Source organism: Ambystoma mexicanum, chromosome 1q (assembly GCF_040938575.1).
Source record: "Ambystoma mexicanum isolate Mex_15411 chromosome 1q, UKY_AmexF1_1, whole genome shotgun sequence".
In the NCBI taxonomy this organism is placed as follows: domain Eukaryota; kingdom Metazoa; phylum Chordata; class Amphibia; order Caudata; family Ambystomatidae; genus Ambystoma; species Ambystoma mexicanum.
In genome coordinates, this window is record NC_090922.1 from 928,520,151 (window position 1) to 928,540,945 (window position 20,795).

Here is a 20,795-nt window from a genome sequence, read left to right on the forward strand (position 1 = left end):
CCTTCTGTGAATTGGGCCCTTCATGTCTGCGAGGACATGCTTTGACTCCTATCAATTACCCTTTCATCGCACTTATTGTCGACAAGACGCACCTCCACCTCGTACATGTATAAAACATATACCTTATCGTAACAACTTATACTTCTATGGGGAGGCTGTTAGGACAGTTTTTCTGAAGTCTGAATTAGGGCTTAGTAAAAACATTCATCTGAGACAGTCCAATACTCCAATCTTAGTATAATGCTGTACCATGTTGAGTTCTGGTTAGCATAGACAGAGCAGCTAGGCTTGTCTTTGGAGGGAGAGAGGGCTGTAAAATCAGTACAAATGAAATTGCAATTCAAAAGGTACAAAGAAACACAGACACACTATGTAATGTAAAAATAAATGGTCTATTTAAATAATAGTAGATCCTGTAAATTTTGGGAGGATAAAAGTACTATCACATTATATATAACCAAATTTATAAAAACAACAATATGCTTGAAGGTTCTCAGATCAAAGCATATAACCTTGTTTGGAACACCTAACATCAGTTCTTGTGAATTCAAAACCAATAATTACTTTTTGATTTCCGAGAACTCGGCAGAACTCTTTAAAATATGCAAGGAGCTGGTCAATTCTGCTGCAGTCTCTACCTCTCCTGTTCCCTCCTAGCCACTATGCACAGCTCTGGCCTATTATTTCATCTCTAAAACCCAGGACATCCTGCGCACCCTCTCGTCCTCTACTCCTTCGCCCTCAATTCCCTCCTCTACCTCTGCCCCCCCTGTGGCCACCTCTCCTCCCTCTTTCTCTTCCTTTCCTCTTTTCTCCCCCGATGAGATTTATAGACAAGTCTGATCTATGAAAGTCTCGTCAAAATATGTTCTTCCATGCTCTTCCCAAACCATCAAGGACCACATTGACGACCTCGCTCCTGCCTTGGCTGACTTGCTTCTACTCTCTGCCCTCTGCAACTCATCCAGAACAGGACTGTGAGACTTGTCCTTGGCCTCAAGCCCAGGGATCCTATCTCTCCATTCCTGAAATTTCTTTACCGGCTCCCAGTGGCTGAAAGGATCAAGTTGAATACCCTTTGCGTGGTCCACAAGGCCTTCTGAGGCCGGGGTCCTCTCTGCCTCCAACTTTCTCCTCAGTAATATCTTGTTACCCAAGCTCTTTGCTCCATTTTTGTGTCCGTCTAAAACAGACCATGCAAAGCAAAACCCAGTGTTACACTGTTTGAATGACACAAAGTTATGTTGGCAAAACCGAAGGCAGCCTTTATCTGCACAGGGCTAACAGCATGAAAGGGCAAGCAAATCCCACTTAACATTTATCCTTATAGGAATAATAAAATGAAACCAACAACATTACTTTTATGTAAGAGGCACAATCAATTCACAGGTGAACAAAATAACCTTATATATACTTTCTATAATAGCATAACATTTCAAAGGTAACTAAACTAAACTTTTAGATACTTTGCAGAAAGGTGAGAGCATGATTTGTTGTGATGTGAGGACAGTTTGAATCATCTAGTAAAGTCTTGGTGGGCCTTTCATATCAGTTGAAGTGTTCAACAAATTACTCCCACCTGCCATTCATTGTAAGTTTGTCTGTGTAACTTAAATGTTACATTTATTTAAAATGAGAAAGGGGATACTAACTATCACCAAAAGGGATCAAAAGATACTTTCTACCCTTCGCAACCTGTAGTTCTGTCAAAAAGTTAAATGTGGAGCACCTAGGGCAACCTAGCAACAGCAGGCACTTACTTCCAAAACGTTACCAAAAAGCATACATTTGAAAAGACAATATGGACGCTCTGGGGAGCTAGGGAGAGCCGTAAAAAAAAAAAAAAAATCACACCCATCAAAAGACTAAAATATTCTGTGAGTGTGTAAAAAGGTGCCCACTCAGAGGTGCAAGAGAAATAATAGGCCAATAAAGCAAAAAGTTCTGAAAGTTATGGGGTTGACACATGTCAGGCGATTTACCATTACTATGAAAATCTTACCTACCATGTGCCATCAACGCCAGTGCCATGCACTGCATGTGTGGATGTGGTTTGGGTCTAGCAGAGGCGTTGACAGACACCAATCCTCAGTGTACCTTAGACTGATGGCAAATATCCATTTGCATATCAGTATTTCTGCCACCCAAATGGTAAGTGCAGCACCGATTCTCTTCTGAAATATAGTACCAATAGCAACCACAGACATGTGTCTTCTTGATAGAGAATCAGTAATATAAATGAAGGAAAGGTAAAATATATACATTAATGAATCATACACCCGATTAAATCGTGTAATTAAATAGTTTTTAACACATTTTATAGCACTGAAATTGCAATAGCATTCGATTGTTTCTGTACAATGTCCAAGCATTGGGGAACATATTGAAAATGTTATTGTGAGCAGATTATGAAGACAGCTACAAATCACTTAAATCTGGAAGTCAACCTTTCACCAAGTTCCCCTTTAGGTGGACACGGCTCGTTTGCAATGTTTTGTGGCATGGTATGTGTCCTAGGAGCAAAATCAGGATCAATTCCATGAGTATGCATGGCCAACACAGTCACTTTCAGATTTTTCACAAATTTAAATTCCATTTCCTGGTATATTGGCTTGGCCACCCATCGTTTGCCTTGTTTTGTAAAGGCCTCCGGTAATGAAGCATCCCAAAGGTTCCTGCACTTTTCACTTGTTCCCTCCCAATGTTCTCTTGTGCGCAAGTACAGCTAGTCTTGTCCTGGCCTTCATACCGTCTATGTCGAAATGCAACCTTTTGAGTCTGTACTTTAGGCACATATTATGGAACACCTCCAAATCTCCAGTATGACAGAACTCTGAAAGTCCCTTCAGGTCTGTTGAAAACGTTTTATCGTACACAATCTTCTCAAGTGCTTTGTGTGGAGGGGAACATGGTACCAACCACTACCTCTTGCGTTCCTGCTCCTTAGATAAAGGGCCATGCGCACATTCGTGGAAATGTTGGTTTTCTGTCCATGAGTGTACGTTGGAACAATGGTACATCAATGAATGCTATTTTTCAAGTAGAATTTCTACAGATCCATCAAAAGCTTTTTAGTTCCCCCAAAGATGACTGCTGATAGACTGACACCACTTTAAAATATTTTCCAGAACCTTTTTTTTTTTTTTACCAGCAGCTGCAATTTTTTTATTGACTGATTTGACAACGTGCCATACATCAAATTGATGCTGAACATGTGGAAAATGCTCTCTCATGGCCTTGGCTATTGAAACGTGCCTCTTAGTGGCTATTTGCATTCCCCTGGATTCCAGACATTCGACGGATTTGATGAAACCATGTTTCTCCATGGCCACAGAAGATGAACATTCAGATACCTGCATGATCACTGAACTCACAATTATGTTTACTTTCCATGTCTTGAAAGTGGTATGTGCAGTATTTTGCGGAAAATCCAGGACAGTTACACTGTCCGTCGCCAGCTAGCCTGAAACATTTACCAGAGAATGTACTTTCCATTGACATCTGTTTGATTTTCTAGGCTTGACTAATAGCGGGGAATAAGAATTCCCTTTGATATTTGTAGTACTGGGTTTCTGAAGTCGACCCGCTGAAATGTAAAGCTGCTGAACATATTAGATTTCCAGCAGGCACTTTGCCCAGCATCATTTGAGTGGACTATGAAAATGTATTATGGAGGTGGACACAGTTGGCATGGATTATCAGGTTAATGTCTTGCAATACACGAGACACATTCACCAATGGCTCCCCACATATGTTCCTTCTGCATTTGTACAATTCTCTAGCAGGCAACTGTTGAATACAATATATTTTTGCTCCTTTAATAGCCAATCGTCCGACATTAATGTGTTTTGTGGCTCGACGGTGGTGGACAATTTCCTCAAACTAGGCAAACTGAAGTTGAGATATTGAGAAAATTCCTCAGTAAATTGCGTTGAAGCTTCAGCCTCTGTTAGTTCAGGCTGAGATATTTGCACATAAATTGGAAAAACGGATAACATTGAATGTTTCTTGGGTGGAACATTTTTAGGGGGTGTAGATTGGGCCAAGGGGTCTGCAAGCAATTGTAATGCATCTTCATTGTCTTCCGTTTCATCTTGTCGAGTTGGCACATAGTAGCAATGGTCCATATAAACTTTGTACGGTTCACAGGTGAGATTCCATTCATTTTCTGGCCACTGGACATATGCATCACAAGTCTGATTATTGATTGGACCACGCTGCGCCTCAAATAGTAGTTGCTCCATTGTGAAATCCGTTTGGCAAGGGACATCTTTGGTTTCATTTGTTGTCTGAGTCTTTATACTTCTCTTGCTTCTGGGCCTTTTAGAGATGTGTAGAAAAACATGCTCAATGCATAGCAGATACCATTTTCAAACTAAAAACCTATTATGAATAAAACATTTGCTTAGAAACTTCTTCAAATCAAACTTGTACGCTTGTTACCCTTGTTTTCTTAAATTGCTTCGAAACCGTGGCCTTCTCTTTGCCCACCGCACCATCAAGCTGAAAAAATAGTGTTTTTTACAAGGTTTAAATAAAGCAAATTTGATTTGCATGCAAAAAAACATATTTACATATCATATCTACAAACAGTAACAACTTGAGAGACTTGAAAACATTACATTATAAAAATGTATTCCAAATGCAATGTGATGGCCAATTATATTCAATATTAGGTTATGTATACCTCTGGTTCATGTGCCTCCTCTTCTAATTCCACACCTTGGGTACATTCCTTGAATAAAATATTCATTAAAAAAATTAAAATGTCAATCGTACTGGAAATTAAAATCTTTCATCACACAGAGCACTTACAAACACCAACCATATACTATAAGATTTGTTGTAGCAACACAAATCGAAAAGTCATGTGAACATACCCTCGAAAACAGTGTACATGATTTGGTCATAATATACATTTCAGATTTAACCTGATAACCTTCCGAGATGACAGATGTACTTGATCTGAGATCACTGTGCAAAACACACTGATTGTAATGTCTCCTTCAAAAGTAGTTTGCTTTGCAATGCTTGTTTTTTAATGTAATCTGCATTAGGGAGGAAGTGTAACGTTAGAACCAAAATCAGAAAAGTTTGAAACAGTGCAAGGTTACATTTAATTAATTTATTTATTTGTAGGACGCCGAAAGCCTGCAGGCATCGGGGTGCCAACATAGAGATTAAACCGGGAGCACAATACAAAAGAAACAGGACACTTGGTCATAAAGGAAGACCAAACTGTGGTACATTCAGTTTATTTTACTGTCTTGTAGTTTAATTTATTTAAACAGGAGAGTTTTCAGCTTTTTCTGAAAACAAGGTGATTTGTCTCTAATCTTAGGTTTAGGGTGCAAGGATCGGAAAGGCTGTGTCTAGGCCGTTTGATTTCTTGTGTGGTTTTACTACAATGAGTTCTAGTGCTTCTGACCCGAGTGATCGTACTGGCAAGTACTGGGTGATCTTCGATTTCAAGTATGCTGGAGCTTTCCCTTGTAGGCACTTGTGAACTAGTGTCATGGATTTAAACAGCACTCGGCCTGTTTGGTCAAGTCCAATAATGCCTGGAAGTATCCCTGCCGAACGGGCCACCAAAACCTTAGACTAGAGTCAAGAATCATAATTAAGAACTGCAAAGGGACGATACAAGGTAGGTAAAGTGAGATATTTGTCAGGCTTGACTATTAGTGTTAATCAAGATTCCCCCATTGTGGGTGCAATCAGCCTGATTTCTATAAAGCTGTTAAATAAAGTGACTAGATGAGGGTCCAATAAGGTTGCACATTTCTTATAAAATATGGCTGAAAAGCCATCTGGGCCTGGGACTTTAGTAATAGGAAGTGTGTGAATGGCTCTGGTAAGCTCTTCCACAGTTATCAGGGTCTCTAGCTGCTGTTTATGTTCAACAGGAATCGAAGGGAAGTGTGCCTCACAAATAAATAATATTTGGGTTGAGCTACCCATGACATCTTCCCCGAATAACTGTGCGTAATAGCGCGATAGAATCTGCATCTCCATGAGCTCGTCATCAAATAAACAACCTCCATCATCCTTAAGCTTAGAAATAGTATTGGCTGACCCACATGCCCTCAATTTGTATGCCAAGATTCGAGAAGCTTTATTTGAGGTACTGAAATAAAATGGTTTAGTTCAAAATAATTCATGGGAAATATCTGCTGCCAAAAGTGCTTTCAATTCTGCCCTCGCAACGTACAAATGTCTATATGTTCTTTTGGATCTATACCTTTTATATTGAGAATCCAGATCCTGTACCCTCTTTTCCACTTCCAGTCTCTGAGTCAGTAGCATACACTTCCTCACGGAAGCCAAGCTAATGAGCTCACCAGGTATCATGGGCTTAAAGGTATCCCAGATAGTCGATATTGGGGTATTCTTTGTCCCATTTTCCTGAAGATATTGGGACATTGTATCAGAATGGATGTGCAATAAGCCACATCTGCCCGAAGAGAATCATTCAATTTCCATAGCATAGTTGTCCTGGCCTCTGCCGCAGATGCATCCAATATGATCATTATGGAGGAAGGATCCGATACCACCACCAAATCTATATTGGCATCAGCAATTTTAACCTGTAAAGAACTTGAAACCAGAAAATAGTCAATACAAGAAAAGCTATGGTGCACATGTGAAAGGTGAGTATAAACTCTTTCTAGAGGGTGTAAATTCCTCCAGATTTCTATCAATTGTAAGTCCTCAATCGCATTTCTGAGGGAAATGGTTTTCAAGGAATCTGCTGTGGTAGAGTGACCCGATCTGTCCATTCTTCCATCAAGCACTACATTGAAATCCCCCTCCATAATGACATCCCCCTTTTGGAATTGTGCTAAAATTCCTCCTGGTTCTGATTCAGACCATACATCAAAACCAAGGACAAGTCCCTACCACCAACCCAGGTATGAAGCCCCAAATACCTCCCTTGAGCGTCATTAAGTACCTTAATCTTCTCGAAGATTACGACCCCTGCTTTCTTACACTGAGGTGAAGCGAAATATTGATGTGGAAACTATTTAGAATGAAACCTAGGACAATCAATGGCTAACAGATGGTTTTCCTGAAGGAAAACAATATCCGCTTTCTACTCAATCAGCTTAGATAATACACTTTTCTGTTTCCTTCGGGAATTAAACCCTTGCACATTCAGTGATAATCCTAAAATCACCCAATCCCGTCATGTTTGTCCAACTTCAGCCCTTCCCTGTTTTCCAACCACCGTTGAGGAGCCCCCCCATTCTGTCAATAGACGCATATCTGGAGAAATCACACACCCCACAGTCAACACATGGTCATAAAGCACTCCATTACAAACTAACCACCAGATAAGAACACTAGCACCATGAAACACATAAAAAAAGAACACAAACATAGAATCTCCCCGCCCGGGGTACACATTAGGTAAAAAAGAAACACATACGTCAGGGTGGGTACTCCTGATGCCCTGTACATTCATAAAGCATATCTAATTTGCAACTTCTTGGAACATTGTACAGACTGCTGCAATGAACTCCTTAGATGTTCAAATCCCACCTCCCCAACGCGCCCCCTTCCCCCGCAACATTATGAGTGACCATAACCGCCCATTAGAACTTTCAGGAGGGACCCTCCGAGTCCCCACTCCTCTTGCGTCTGTCCAAAGAAGGTCTTCTCCATTCCTTGCGCCGGGCCCTCCTCAGTTTTACTCGGGACAAGTCACTTCAAGGATAGTGCTCCTCATATCTTCCGGGATCTGAAGGTCCTTGCGTGGGATCCTCAGAGTTTCAATCACTGCTTGGAGGGAGGTGAATTGATGTTGGACTCCTAGTTTGAAAAGGATACAAAATGGGTAGCTCCACCTGTATTGGATATCCTTGCTGGCTAACCATTGTGTCAGTGGCTTCATTTGATGACTCTCTAAAATAGTTCCTGGTGCAAGATCCTGAAGCAACATCAGGGTGCTCCCTCTAAATGAAATACCTTGCAGAGACCTAGATTTTTGGAAGATAGGTTTTTTGCTTTTGAAGAAGTTGTGAGGAACCAGGGATGAGACACAGACACAGAGGACTCATAGTTTTGGCTATAGACCTATTTTAAATCAAAAGGGTTGGGAAAATGTCTTACTATCCCTATCCTAGGAGGTACTTATCTACCTCAACCAAAACCTAAGGGTCTGTCTGTTGTCAAGTTGTCCACAGTAAAAATACGTCCTGTGTCCGAAATCCTATGTTGGCCCACACACTTTACAAAATAACTCTAAGGTGCAAAGGATATTCTCTCTGGATCTCAAGGTGCACAACTGTTCCAATTCAATGTAAAGATATAATTCCAACCAAAAATACCAGGTGGACAATGTTCACAGTGCCAGGGAATGGCTGCCTTCCCCAGGTTCCTGCTACCAATATGCACATTTCTTGTAGCCTAAGAGAATGGTTTTTCCCTCTTGGCACACGCACAGTTCTCTGGGAAATAGTTCCCTTCCCCAGCTTCCTTTTTGCAGGTAAGTTAAAAAGAAATCACGTTTCAAATAGTTCAAGATCCTAGGGCATGTGACTTCCTAAAGAGTCTCCTGCAATTTAACAAACACTTGATTTGGCCTGGCATAGTCTTCTGTCAGGACCTCCTTACGGTCTTTTAAACCTGTATCTTCACCTGGCATACTCTCCTGCCAGGACTTTCATATCAAACGTTTATTACAATTCACTTTTACCCATCAAACAATAACAGCCGAATGTTGGCATAGTATTTCTTGAATGGTTCTCTCCTTCATAAAAAGGACTTTTGGCCCTTTCACAAGTTTGTTCACCTTTACTCGGTTTTCTCTTTCTCTCCCTTTAAAATGCGGGTTCAACGACCCATTTGTGGAATAGCTTATGGGTCTTTTAGCTTCTTCACATACTTCACTTTGCTCACTCATGGTATAGCTATTCAATTTATTAACTTCTTCACATATTTCACTTATCTTATGGGTAGATATTTCAAAGCAGCGCACACTTTCAGACAACAAGGTAACCCTCTCCACTTCCCTGGGCTTACCAGGTGCTCCAAGTGTCTCTAGCGCCTTTCTGCTTCTGTTTGCATCGGATTGTGGGCTAGGCGTGAGACCGGTCATACGCTTCACCTCTGCCATGCCTGTCTTTGGTTTCTGCTGCCTTTCCCTCTCAGGCAGTGTGCCCTCTGCACTAAGGTTCTTTCTCCTGCTGGGTGGATTCGCTTTGCAGCGTCTTCTTCCCCAATGTTCCAGTTGGTGCTCGTGCAGGTAACCGCGCAGCTCAGCATCTGCAGCTCTCTCGCATTGTTGTCCGCTGTGTGGTTTTTAAATCTCCCAGTCTGATTAAAGAGTTTCCAAGGACTAGACTGCAGCATAGGCTTCCCGGTCTTATTGATCTGTACGGTCCTTTGTCTCTTCCTCTTCTCAGTAATTGATGGAGGATTCTTTGTGTTTTGGAGGAAGCTGGTACGGGATTCTTTCAGGAGTAATAATTACTGCTCCCTGCCACTTCCTCATCTCAGTAATTAAGGTATTGCTGGTCATCTTGTCAGGGAATATTACGACTAGATTCAATACATGGATGAGGGTGAGTGGTGTAATAAGCCAGTATGCCCTGAGAAATAGGGGAAACATCCCATTGGAGGAACAGTGTGTATGTGACTGTTCCCAACGGTGTCCTCCCCTCTCCCAGAGGCCCATCCCCCCAGGTCATCCTCCCTCATATAGCCACTCCCAGGGTCAGGATCAGGGCTGCTGTCCCCTGGCCCCATATGGAGAGACTACCTCAGGGAAAGGTGTGGACGTCATTAGATTCACCACGAAGGTTCTGACACTGCTGGAAAGGGAATAGAGCTTAAGCATGCGGTCCAATGTGAGGTCAGTTTCCATCTACCCCAATATTTCCTTAAACAACTCGGGACATATGTTTCCAGTTGAGCATCAGCAACCTCACTGGGAATCGCTCCAATGCAGATGTTATTTCTTCATGATTGGTTTTCACTATCTTCTAGCTTATCCTCACATGAGGTCCAGTGCACCTCAAGAGCTGTACTTCCTTGCTCTAGCTGGTCATTGCAATTTGCCTGTTCACAAAGGGCTGTTTCTAAATCACTGTCTGTGCTCAGCTTTCTGAACGTTTTGAGCCAATTCTTGCAAAGAACCCTCCAACTCTTGAAGGGTGTCCGCCATCTCCTTTTGAATTGATGGAAACAGTTGTGCGATGTGTCCTTTCGTGTCTGGCTGAACTTCCATATCAAGAGCTGATGGTCCCGTGGATACCAGCGTTGAAGCCTGGAGCAAGTCTATGATAGCGGCTGCAGATTTATCCCTTGTTTTGTTGGCCTTCATGATGAATTCCGCTGCTGTCTGCAAATATAGATTCTTGGTTAGGGTGGCTGCAGTTCTTTGTAACACCAGTTTCAAACCCAACTTTGTGTACCAACAGCCAGTAAATCTGCCATCACAGTAATTCGCAGCCCCCTCCTGCAGCCTCTCAAACCACAGCCATCACGCAGGCACTCAGCTCTGAGAAGGGGTGTACCGGGGCTCACTCCCAATGAGAGGGCCTTTCCACGCCACCTGCACTGCCTCTGTACTCCTGCATACACAGCAGCTCCTTCAACTGCGGGGCTCAGGAGCCTGCCCCACTTCACGCCAATGTCTCGCCGAGTGAGCTGTGCTGGGATTGACGCCCGCCTTCTCAAGCCAGAATGGAGTTCTGGACACTGAGGGGTCAGTAATGCGAGGCAGACAACTGCTTGTGTTTATCTCAAGAAATGATAATATATTAAAGAAAACATTTGTAAATAAATACTTGCTTGCCCTACTCTATCATGGAATTCCATGCCTGGCCTAAAAACTAAGGGAATAACTCCTAAACGACAAACTGGCTGTCACACTAAACAAAACATTCAAAGGTAATTCATAAACAACATAAAAGAATGAATAACAATAACAGTATTTTGGATGACCTTCACTTGCCCAGGGTTTTCCAAAGTCAACTTCAAAGGAAAAGAAAAGTCTTGAACCAGTTCTTGTAAGTTCTAAATCAAAACAAGAGTTCATCAAACAAAAATCCACTGTTAACAATTCTTCAGCTTTCAGTTGAAAAGATCCCTTTCCAATTCCAGCCAAGAAGATAACACCAATGGTAATCCTGGATATCTTCTTTCAAACATTATTTGTCACAATGCAAAGACTAGGTTAACAACTTATTCTACAACTTTATAATTCATTATGATCTCTGCAGTACATTTGGTATAATTGTCAGGATGCTTCTCTTTGGGTTGTTGCTTTCCTCTTGTCAACCACCCTCCTAATACTGTTACCATGGAACCTATTACTGTTACTGTGGAAACAGTCTCCTTTGTTCCACAGTATGTCACTACTTCAACCAACTTTAACGTGACTTCCACTGACAGTTTTAGCACCACCACATTTCAGTTACTTCTGTTTCAACATTATACTTCAGAATGATCAGGCATATAAAGACAAGACACTGTGTCCTCTACAGGTAGGCAAGCCACTCTTCTTTTCTGTTCTCCAAGAAAAGGTCAGCCGCTTTGCCTCTTCCGTCTGGCTCACTGCCACAAGTATAACCTGCCTCTGCCCCAAGACTGACTTTCTCTTCACTTCAGCATTTCAAATGATTTTCTTACTCTTCTTTACAAGCACCCAGCTCCCTTCTCCAGCTTTGGTCACACCTTCTTTGTTTCAGTAATTACCCAGACGCTGTCCAGACACTCATCCAGCCTCAGGTAACAATGCCATACTTGTATCAAAGGATAGTGGACCTTTAACAACCTCGCAGATCGGGTGGATAGGTCTAAATAGGTCTTGTTTCACCATGGAAAGGGTTTGCCTCTTACTTTGGGTTATACTTGTTTTCATCAGTACCACAACTTGTGGAATTAAAGAGTAAATTTTCTGAGTACTACAAGGTTCAGTCTTCAAAGGGAGAACAGATTTAGGTACACACAACCACTCTACGATAGATTTTTAACCTTAAAGTGTTGCAAGCGATTGTATTTCCATGTAATATCACAGAGATGATTTCAAACTCCTTTTCGGGAAAACAATTGGCCACACATGACCTTCCTTTGATGCTGTATTCACTTGTAACACTTGTGAAAGTCAAAGTTAGTTTTTCGGAATGGATTTGGCAGGCGTTCCCTTTTTACTTAGGGACACGCGACCACTCCGGCAAAAGTAAATTGGTCAACAATGGAAATAATGTGCCTTTCCTCTTACGCAAAAACTACAGCACTCATTATTAGTGCGCATGGTACATTTCCATTGTTAGAAAGGATTCCCACAACAACAAACAGTTTATACTCACTTTTAAACTTATGCAAACTACTTTAGAGCTGGTAAAAGTTACTGGCAAGGGTTGCAGAATGAACCTGAAGGCCCAGCTTCACTCACTGGCTCCAGGAACACTGGGGGTTGCGGGCTACTTCACGTTTCCAACTTCTTCAACTTCTACTGCTTCAGGCACACTAGGGACCCACACACTTCTACAGCGTGGTTGTCTCCAGCCCGGCCAAAGCAATTGGGAGTCTCCTTCACTCAGTCCCTCGGCTTGCCTTCTGCTACGGGCCTCAGGGTTTTGCACAGTTACAGCTCTGCAAACAACCACTAGTCGCACATGGGGAAAACTCCACACTTAGCAGGTCTTCCTCGGTTTAGCCACGGCAATATACGTTCTGGCATCCATTCTATGATCACACTTCCTCATGAATTGCCAGCCTTGTCCTCTTCTACTACTACTCCTGTTGCAGCCTTTTATGCCTCACAGGTTTGGCAATTGAGTTCCGGTGTTAGGCATTAGTTTCAATTGCTTGACCCTTGCAAAAGCTGTTAGGACCAATTGCCTGACTACTACATCAACATGCTTCTCCAGCCCTCTTCCTCGTCTGTCCCTAGAGGATTCTGGGACATGTAGTTCACTTAATCAAAATTAGGTTTTTATACTTCTTGAGTATTTTTAAGGGTAGATTTAATTCCCTTAATCATTTTAACAGAGGGGCTGTATGTTTTAATGTTGCTAGAGGAAGATGATTTAGATGTCAGGGTCCGACTTGACTGAATTCCACAGGAGCTGATGCTGGCCCCACAGACCCTCACCAGGAGTTCACCTCTCAACCCTAAAGTAAAAGCTGAGCTGAGAACCCCAAGAAAGGGAAAGGGGAATTTGGAGAAAATAACAACGGAGACACTGCAGCCCTGAAACCTTCTGGTAGGCTCTGGTATCTGTAGTAAACAAATACACTTGGTTACTTATGCATAGTGTAAACTTCCTTTCTTAAACTATTTTTAAACATACTCTAACTTCTTTACCTCTTAAACCTCTGTTTAAGACTTAGAGGTTAATTATCCTTATGGAATATCTTGTAAACTATTGTGATGCTTTAGTACATATTGTCACTAGCCAATCAAGTCTCTTTACAATCCTAAAGTAAATGACTCTTGCAAGCACCCTTCAGACTTAGATATTCTTCTTTGCTTTTAAAGTTCATTTAACTCTATAACGTTTGAGCTTTAAATTCTTTTGAGATATGCAGTCTTTCTTTGAAGTATAGAATTCCCATTTGCGTGAAAATTACATTAAATAGAAACTCAAACTTTCTTGAATGCTGCTGCTCCTTCTGCGTGTGAATTTTTCCTTTTTTACTTGTACAAACTATAGTTACTTTCTTGGCGCACGTTTTGAAATCATGTACTCGCTCCCTGCACTCATGCGATTAACACGCAAAATCACAAGATGTGGAAAACTGTCCTTGCGCTGAAAAATCTCACACGCACTTTTACAAATACATGCACATGAATTGTACGTAGTGTTGCTAAAAATGAAAACTCGTGCACGCGCTGAAAAACAACTCGCGCTCAGTTAATATGGACTTGCGCTCTATCGCAAACCGAACACGCACTGTTATACGCAACGTAACTCACGTGAAAATTGTACACGCGCTAAAAACAACTTGCGCTATTCATTAGGACACGTACACTATCGCTCTGCATACCTGCATGCTCCCATAACGACGTTGCTGAAGACACGAGGACTTGCGCACGCGTTAAACAGTATTGAAACACTTTTCACGCAGTTAACATTTAAACTTGCACGCAAAGTCTTTACACTTGTTTCCTTATAGTATTTAAACTGTAAAATGTTTTCTCTCAGTAAACTTTATAACTTCTTAACACTTTAAGTTCCTTATAAAAAAAATGGAAGTTCACTGTGAAAGTCTTTAAACTTTTAAAAGGAACGATCCCACCTGATGTCTTCTTGTTCATCTGGCACAGCAATCGATTTTCTTACTTCTTCAGTAAATCTTCTGAACTCTGAAAGGCCTTACTTAGGGAGCTTAACTAATACAACCAGCTACTGAATTACTATGGATGAAAGGCAGTTTAGAATCTTGCTCACCTCCCAAGAATCCAACCCATTATCCTTTCAACCAATCAGACAAACCAAACATATCATTGTTCCTTAAACCAATCAGATTAAGTTTCTTTCTCTCCATCTTGACTTGGGCAACCACAATGTTAATTCTATGTACATACTATTTCTTGTTACTATCTACACCAGCCAGCCAGCCTGACATTAGATAAGACAACATTTCCACCATTCCTTGTAATCTATCCTCGATATTGAGGTGGGCCTTTGGTTTTAGGAACCAAAAAGATTATTTTTGTATAATATGCTTTGGTGATTCAAACATAGGGTTTACCACCTGAAATTTAGTAGGGGGTTGTAACCTCTTCTGGCATAGTGGTAAGGGTCTCCTCCTAGAGAAAAAATACTGTGTCTCAACCCACAGAATCTCCTCACTTCCCAGGGCCCTGTCTCCACCCAGGTGATCCTCCCGCAGTACACCACTCCCAGGGTTGGGATCAGGAAGCGTCTGCCTTCGCCTGGCCACCTAAATGGAGACTTTAGGTAGGGTTTCAGTGAGAGATCCGCAGGATTCTTCACAACATTGATGCTTACCTCTACAATCACAGATCCGGACACTTATCTCAGCCCTGTGTGGCTGCTGCCATCCGGCCCAGGATTCGGACCCACCCGCTCTCCTAGCGGAGTGCAGCCATCTTGGGCTACTGGATCTCGCAGCGTGTTGGGGACTCGCTCTTACTGAACTACTGTCAGGCTAACTTCCACCATCGGAGCTTGTCACAACGGGAGCTAAAGACGTTCAAAATGTTCCAATAAAGGTGCGTGTTCGCTGGCAGGGCAACAGAGCTCATGGGTCCTACAACTCCATCAGCTTCCAGCTAGGCCACAACCCCGCAAATGCCATTTAAAAAAAATGTCCAGAACAGTGGACTGAATTTTTACATCCAATATTTGAGCAAGACTTGAAAAATAAATAGATTACCCCTTCATGGAAATCAGCAGTAATCATGTTGATTTTTAAGAAAGGCGATCATGGACCCTAGAACTTATCACCTGATCGCATTTCTGGATATTGCAGGGAACATTTTTGCATCTCTAGTTTTAGTTCAATTAACAGCCTGGATCAAAGACAGTAGAAGAAGTCATATATATCCATCAGGTTTTGCGAAAGGTGTTGGAACAACATTAAATGGATTTAAAAAAGAGCCTTATCTAAGGGGACTACTATCTTCCTTGCATTCAAAGATTTTGCTATGGCATTTGACAGCATAGAGCGCACCTTTTTATGGGACAAGCTGTTAAAGTGTGGTTGTCTGGCAGGTTTAGTGGAGATTATGATGGCATTGTAGAATTCAACGTCACTTCAAGTAAGGTTGAAGCGAGGAGGGAAGATATCGAGTGTGATTTACACTCAAGACGGGTTTAAAGCAGGGTTACTAATTATCACTGGCGTAATTCAATCATTTTACTTTTTGACTTGGGGGACACTGACTATGGCTCGCTATTTCTCCCCCGCATATAAATGAGTGGCAGATTAGCTGGATGATATATGCCTACGATCTGGTGGTATTGGACCAGACGACCGTCGGCCCTCAGCGGCAGTTTGATATGCTCCCGGTATATACCACGAATAAACACCTAACTGTTTGTGCTTAAAAGCAGACGGTGATGTGTGTACAATCATTGAAGAAAAACAGAGGCTTATATTTGGTAGACTCGTATTTATCTAGGCTTGTGTATAAACACTCGTCGTCCAGACACCCCTAATCTAAATATTTTGAGAACAAAAGCCAAGCGCCTGGCGGCACAAGAGTGTGCCTCGAATAAACGTTTTGGGCGTTTTTCACTGATACCAGTCCTCCAATTTTATCAAATGAAAGCTGTCCTGGTTTTAACTTGCGGGGTGCAATCCTTCATATGTTTGTCACATTAAGTATGGGAAGTGCTGGAAGGCCTGGTTTGGAAACATGTTTTGGCTTTCCCAAAGGGCGTGCCAAATCAGCCTATTAGTTATTAGCTAGGGCTGTTCTCTTTGCACGCTATAGTTTGCTGGAAAACACTTATCTTTTTCAGGAAATGTCTGTTATGGGAAACTAGATCTATATTTCAATTTCTGAAGATTGCACTAAATGATGAAAAAGAAAGTTTTGTTGCAATAGAAACATGACTGTATAGAGATCGTAGACTCATTAGACGTGGCTCCTGACCTTCTAGCCTTTAACCCTATGGGCATGAAAGCTAAATTGGGGAAGAGTGACCGGATCAATACTCAGGAAGACTAAGTCATTTAAACTGTTCTATCATTTTAAGCACTACTCCAAAGCACTGAATGTTTTACCTGGGTTTAAAAAAAAAGTTCCCTTGTCAATTTTATAGGGACCAATGTCTGTACATGCAGGTTCTGCTTGGAGCAGGAAACGCTAAAGCATTTATTATGGAGGTGTACACTGTACTGGATTAAGTATTCTTAGATCTTTGCATTTTGGGAGTATTTTGGCAACTTATAAAACATTAACGGCTGAAGAATGGTGGAGGATATGTAGTGGAGAGAGTACAGTGTTGATCTTAGCAACAGTTATATTTTTGAATGTAGTATTTTCGTGTTCATTAACTGTTGATCAGGTAGAATATCTAGCATCTTAATTATGGATCAATGGTGATTTGTTCTTAATATTGTGAAGCGATTTTGCATTTTATTAATGTTTTACTTAAGTTTGTGAATTTGGTATATTTGTATGTTCTAAAATGTTTTAAAATGTCTGATGTTATTTGGCCCAGATGTCCAAAACATTTTGACAGTAATGTTTCACTCACCAGGATCAACAAAAGCACTTCACAACACTTGAGCGACAAGCCATTAGACATTCTGTCTGAAATTACTAGATTATTAGCGCCAACGTAACTAATGCAATTTCTTGACCAGAAATATATTAAAAGTCACCGTCTGACAACAGATTTTACTGTTAGCTTGAATATAGCTCTAAATTAAATTAAAGTGCTATGTACGTTTCTTCGCAAAGAAGTGGAAGTCCAAAGCTAGACTGATACATGTAACTTCACCACTTTAAGATGTATGCACTGTGTGATAGCCCGCCCTTTTTGTAGAATGCTGCTAATGCATTTCGAGTTTTCACAGAAGCCTTCTTCAGGAGATGGCCATCAAATAAGGTACATGTAAAATTGTCCAAGTCAATATTCATAGCTCTCAAATGATTGCACATTTTGTCAGTCTAATAAAGCACTTCACTAACCTGAAATGTTAGGTGCACACCACCCTGAGTGTGCCATGCATCTGTTATGTTGAGGAATGTGTCACCGTTCTTCAGGCGTCTACAAAGAGACAAGGAAGTCAAAACAATTTCATATTACATCGCTGTATGTTATATCATTGGAAGAAAACTGTTATTTTTTCCTGTGAACACCAGAGGCATCCCCACAATGTCGATATTCCAGTAGTGTCCAACAGCACCTCTTCTCCACCTCTATGCTCTGTGGGTTTTCCCATTATGCTCAGCTCTGTCATGGACTGTCAATGCACACAGTGCATACAAATCCAGCTCTTACTCTAGTGCGCACATTTCGACAGGCATTGAGCCTCAACGAGAGTTCATTGCTACACAAGAGGTAACAGGATTAGCTGGATAGACTTTCTGGCAAGGACGCCAAGTAGCCAATTGACTTCTGTTCCCCTAGAACAGAGCCGTACTTCACCTCAGCACATAATATATTCTGCCAGAAAATTCAGTTCACATAAAACTTGGGGGATGTGTTAACATTGGGAGTAGCTAACCACTCAACCTAATTAGAGAGTTCATTATCACACACGTAGGATGAGCTGAGCAGGCTTTTAAGTAGCCATTAGTCTGCATCTTCTCAGTACTAATACAGCCCTCACGGCCACATTACCACTTCTTCCCTCTTCTGCTTCCCACCCCCCACCCCTGGGAACATGCACTGATTGCCACCTTACCACTTTTTCTTTTACAGCGCTTTCCCCTTGACTCCCTTGGGGCCAGATATAAGTGGAGGAACCCTCCAACATACATGCTGGTGTTTTTGTATCCCCCCATGTGGAGCAGGCCCTCGAGTACTGTCGAGAACGAATCATGAATATTGTCAGAAAGTCCTGCATCTTATGTAGGGTGATGGTTGGGGTGGTCAAGGGGGCCGGGTGCCAACCCGTGCAGTGTGGTGCTGGTTGCGAGGGCTGTGTGGGAAAGATCCACTGGCCGACCTCACCACACATCGCTGGTATGCAGGGGGATGTTGCATTATGAATCTGCAAGTCCCTGTCCTTTTAAGGAACTCTCTAATGTTTAACATGCAGAATTGTGCTGATGTACATTCAAATAACATCTGCCTGTCACTCATGACTAAAACACTGGAAGAGGGGTTTAGTCCCACTGTGTTCTCTGCATTGAGGGACTTCTCATCCTAACCTAGAGGCACAGCGGGAGCCCTGAGGTCGGGTTCAGAGGACCAGCAGTGTGAGTCGGTGGTCCATTGGTATCTGTTCTGCGGATTCCAGATCTAAAAAGTTGGACAAGCATTTTGAAGCTTGTGCCACATAATGCTGCAATACGTCAGATTTACAGCTTTCAACGCTGAAAAAGGTAAAACCGCTTCAGACAACCACTCACTAGTTCTGATCCATCGATTTACTAGCTTAGAAGAAATTAGTATTGGGAGAGGAGCAGGGTTTCCATAAAAATCAAACTGGTCAGTTGGTTTGTGGTTGTTTTAAGGAGCAGGAGGATTTGGAAATGGTTGAAGAGAGCAGGGGGCAAGGGGGAAGGTGACAAGGAGACGGATAAGGTGTGTGATGAAGAACATTGAGTGAGGCAGCATTTACATATAGCAGGCTGGTATGCAATGGATTCCTATTCAATCAAACTGCTTTTTGCAGGTGTACTACACAGGAATCCAATGCATTACCCACACCATCAAAAACTGATCCACGTGATGATACTTGTGGATGTGTATGATGGAGAGGATGAGGATGGTAGAAATGTAATTCCACCCAGTACCCCCACTTCCACCAAAAATATCAATGAAATTCTTGTGTAATGTAAAAAGTATGCGTAAGAGTTGAGTGCATTATTTTTTACATTATCCAGAATGAAAATGACCTCTTTGTTGCTTTGTTGAGAGAAACATATTTGGTCTGCACCTCGGGAAGGGAATCAACGGCAAAGACTGATCCCTTTTGAGAAGGTAACCTAACCATTTTAGTTTATGTGTCGTGCCTTCCTTGTATTATTATAACCAGAGTGTAACACTCTCTCAATAAGGTTCAGTTACATTTATCTTTGTTGATTGGCCTTGATTGATCCATGTTTGCTTTATGGCATAGAAGTGTGAACAATTAAACTGGACAAAATAGCTGAACCTAACGGGCGATCCCTCCACACTGGTGTGGTGGCTTGGACATACAGATTTCAGTTTGGGGAAGATGGCAAGGACACAGATAGATCTCCATAGCAGAGATCATACCTATGCACTGCTTGTGATCCTCCCAGTCCCAAAGTCCTTCCATACCCAACTAACCCACAAGCCTATGTGCCAAGCCCAGAGTCGAAAGAGGAGGAGACACCACCCCTGCAGACCTCTTGGTGGGTTATCACGCAGAGGCTGCTAATCCAATAATCCAGGGCTTTGTTATGTTTCTGCCATGGCTGGTTCGAGGTTCTGGACAGGAAACAAATCAGGGGGCACCAAAAAGCCGGCACTGTTAACCTTCTGCAGAAACCCTGCCCCAGGCAAAAAAAATGTGGTCCAGGAGTTGGAGCAGACACAATCATCTATCATGGATCAGAGGCCCCCACAGCAGTTAAGATCTTTGCACTAATTGGGTAGGAATTTGTGTACCTGAACAAGGGAAGGGCTGTGGTCTAGTACCAAGGTCGTATTCCGGCAAAGGTCTTGCAATGCCAAAACATGAACCAAGATTTAAGATGTTGGCGCCCCCCGAATGATGGTCACTTCATTTGAACTACCAGATGTGCAGGGAAATGGGCTCTAAATCTTTTGTGAACTGGATTAATTAGTGGGACACGAAGTTCACTCTTTGGGTTTGGGGGCCAATAAAGATGAAAACAGACAATGACATGATCTATGTTTTGTGCCAGGGAGACAAATTACGCCTATACAGTGGGGAGGGCATGATGGGGGTGCCAACGTGTCTGGGATGAGAAAATGGCTGCCTTGTCCACAAGGACCTACACATGGGATTCGGCTTGCCCAAAGTGACCGGTAGCAGACTCGGGCAATCATAAGAAACAAGCAAACAAAAAGGAGAAGTGCTGCTACCAGAAAAGAAATACACAGAGAGGGTGTAAGCAGTAGGCTCAAGTGATTGTATTTGAAAATAAAGTTAATTTTCACAAACAACAAGACTTGATTAAACAAAAATATGCTGAC

At 42.0% G+C, this 20,795-nt stretch overlaps 1 protein-coding gene across 3 annotated transcripts in view; it reads right to left on the minus strand.

Moving 5' to 3' along the window:
* The window catches only part of CDC14A (cell division cycle 14A), a 1,359,412-nt gene that overhangs the window by 21,250 nt on the left and 1,317,367 nt on the right, over positions 1–20,795 (minus strand). For 2 of the 3 annotated variants that reach the window (XM_069641576.1, XM_069641579.1), the window contains exon 17: positions 17,627–17,705. The exons of the other annotated variant lie outside the window; for it this stretch is intronic. The gene's annotated coding sequence lies outside the window, so the exon portion shown is untranslated. The remainder of the gene's footprint in view (positions 1–17,626; positions 17,706–20,795) is intronic. 3 annotated transcript variants of the gene reach the window in all.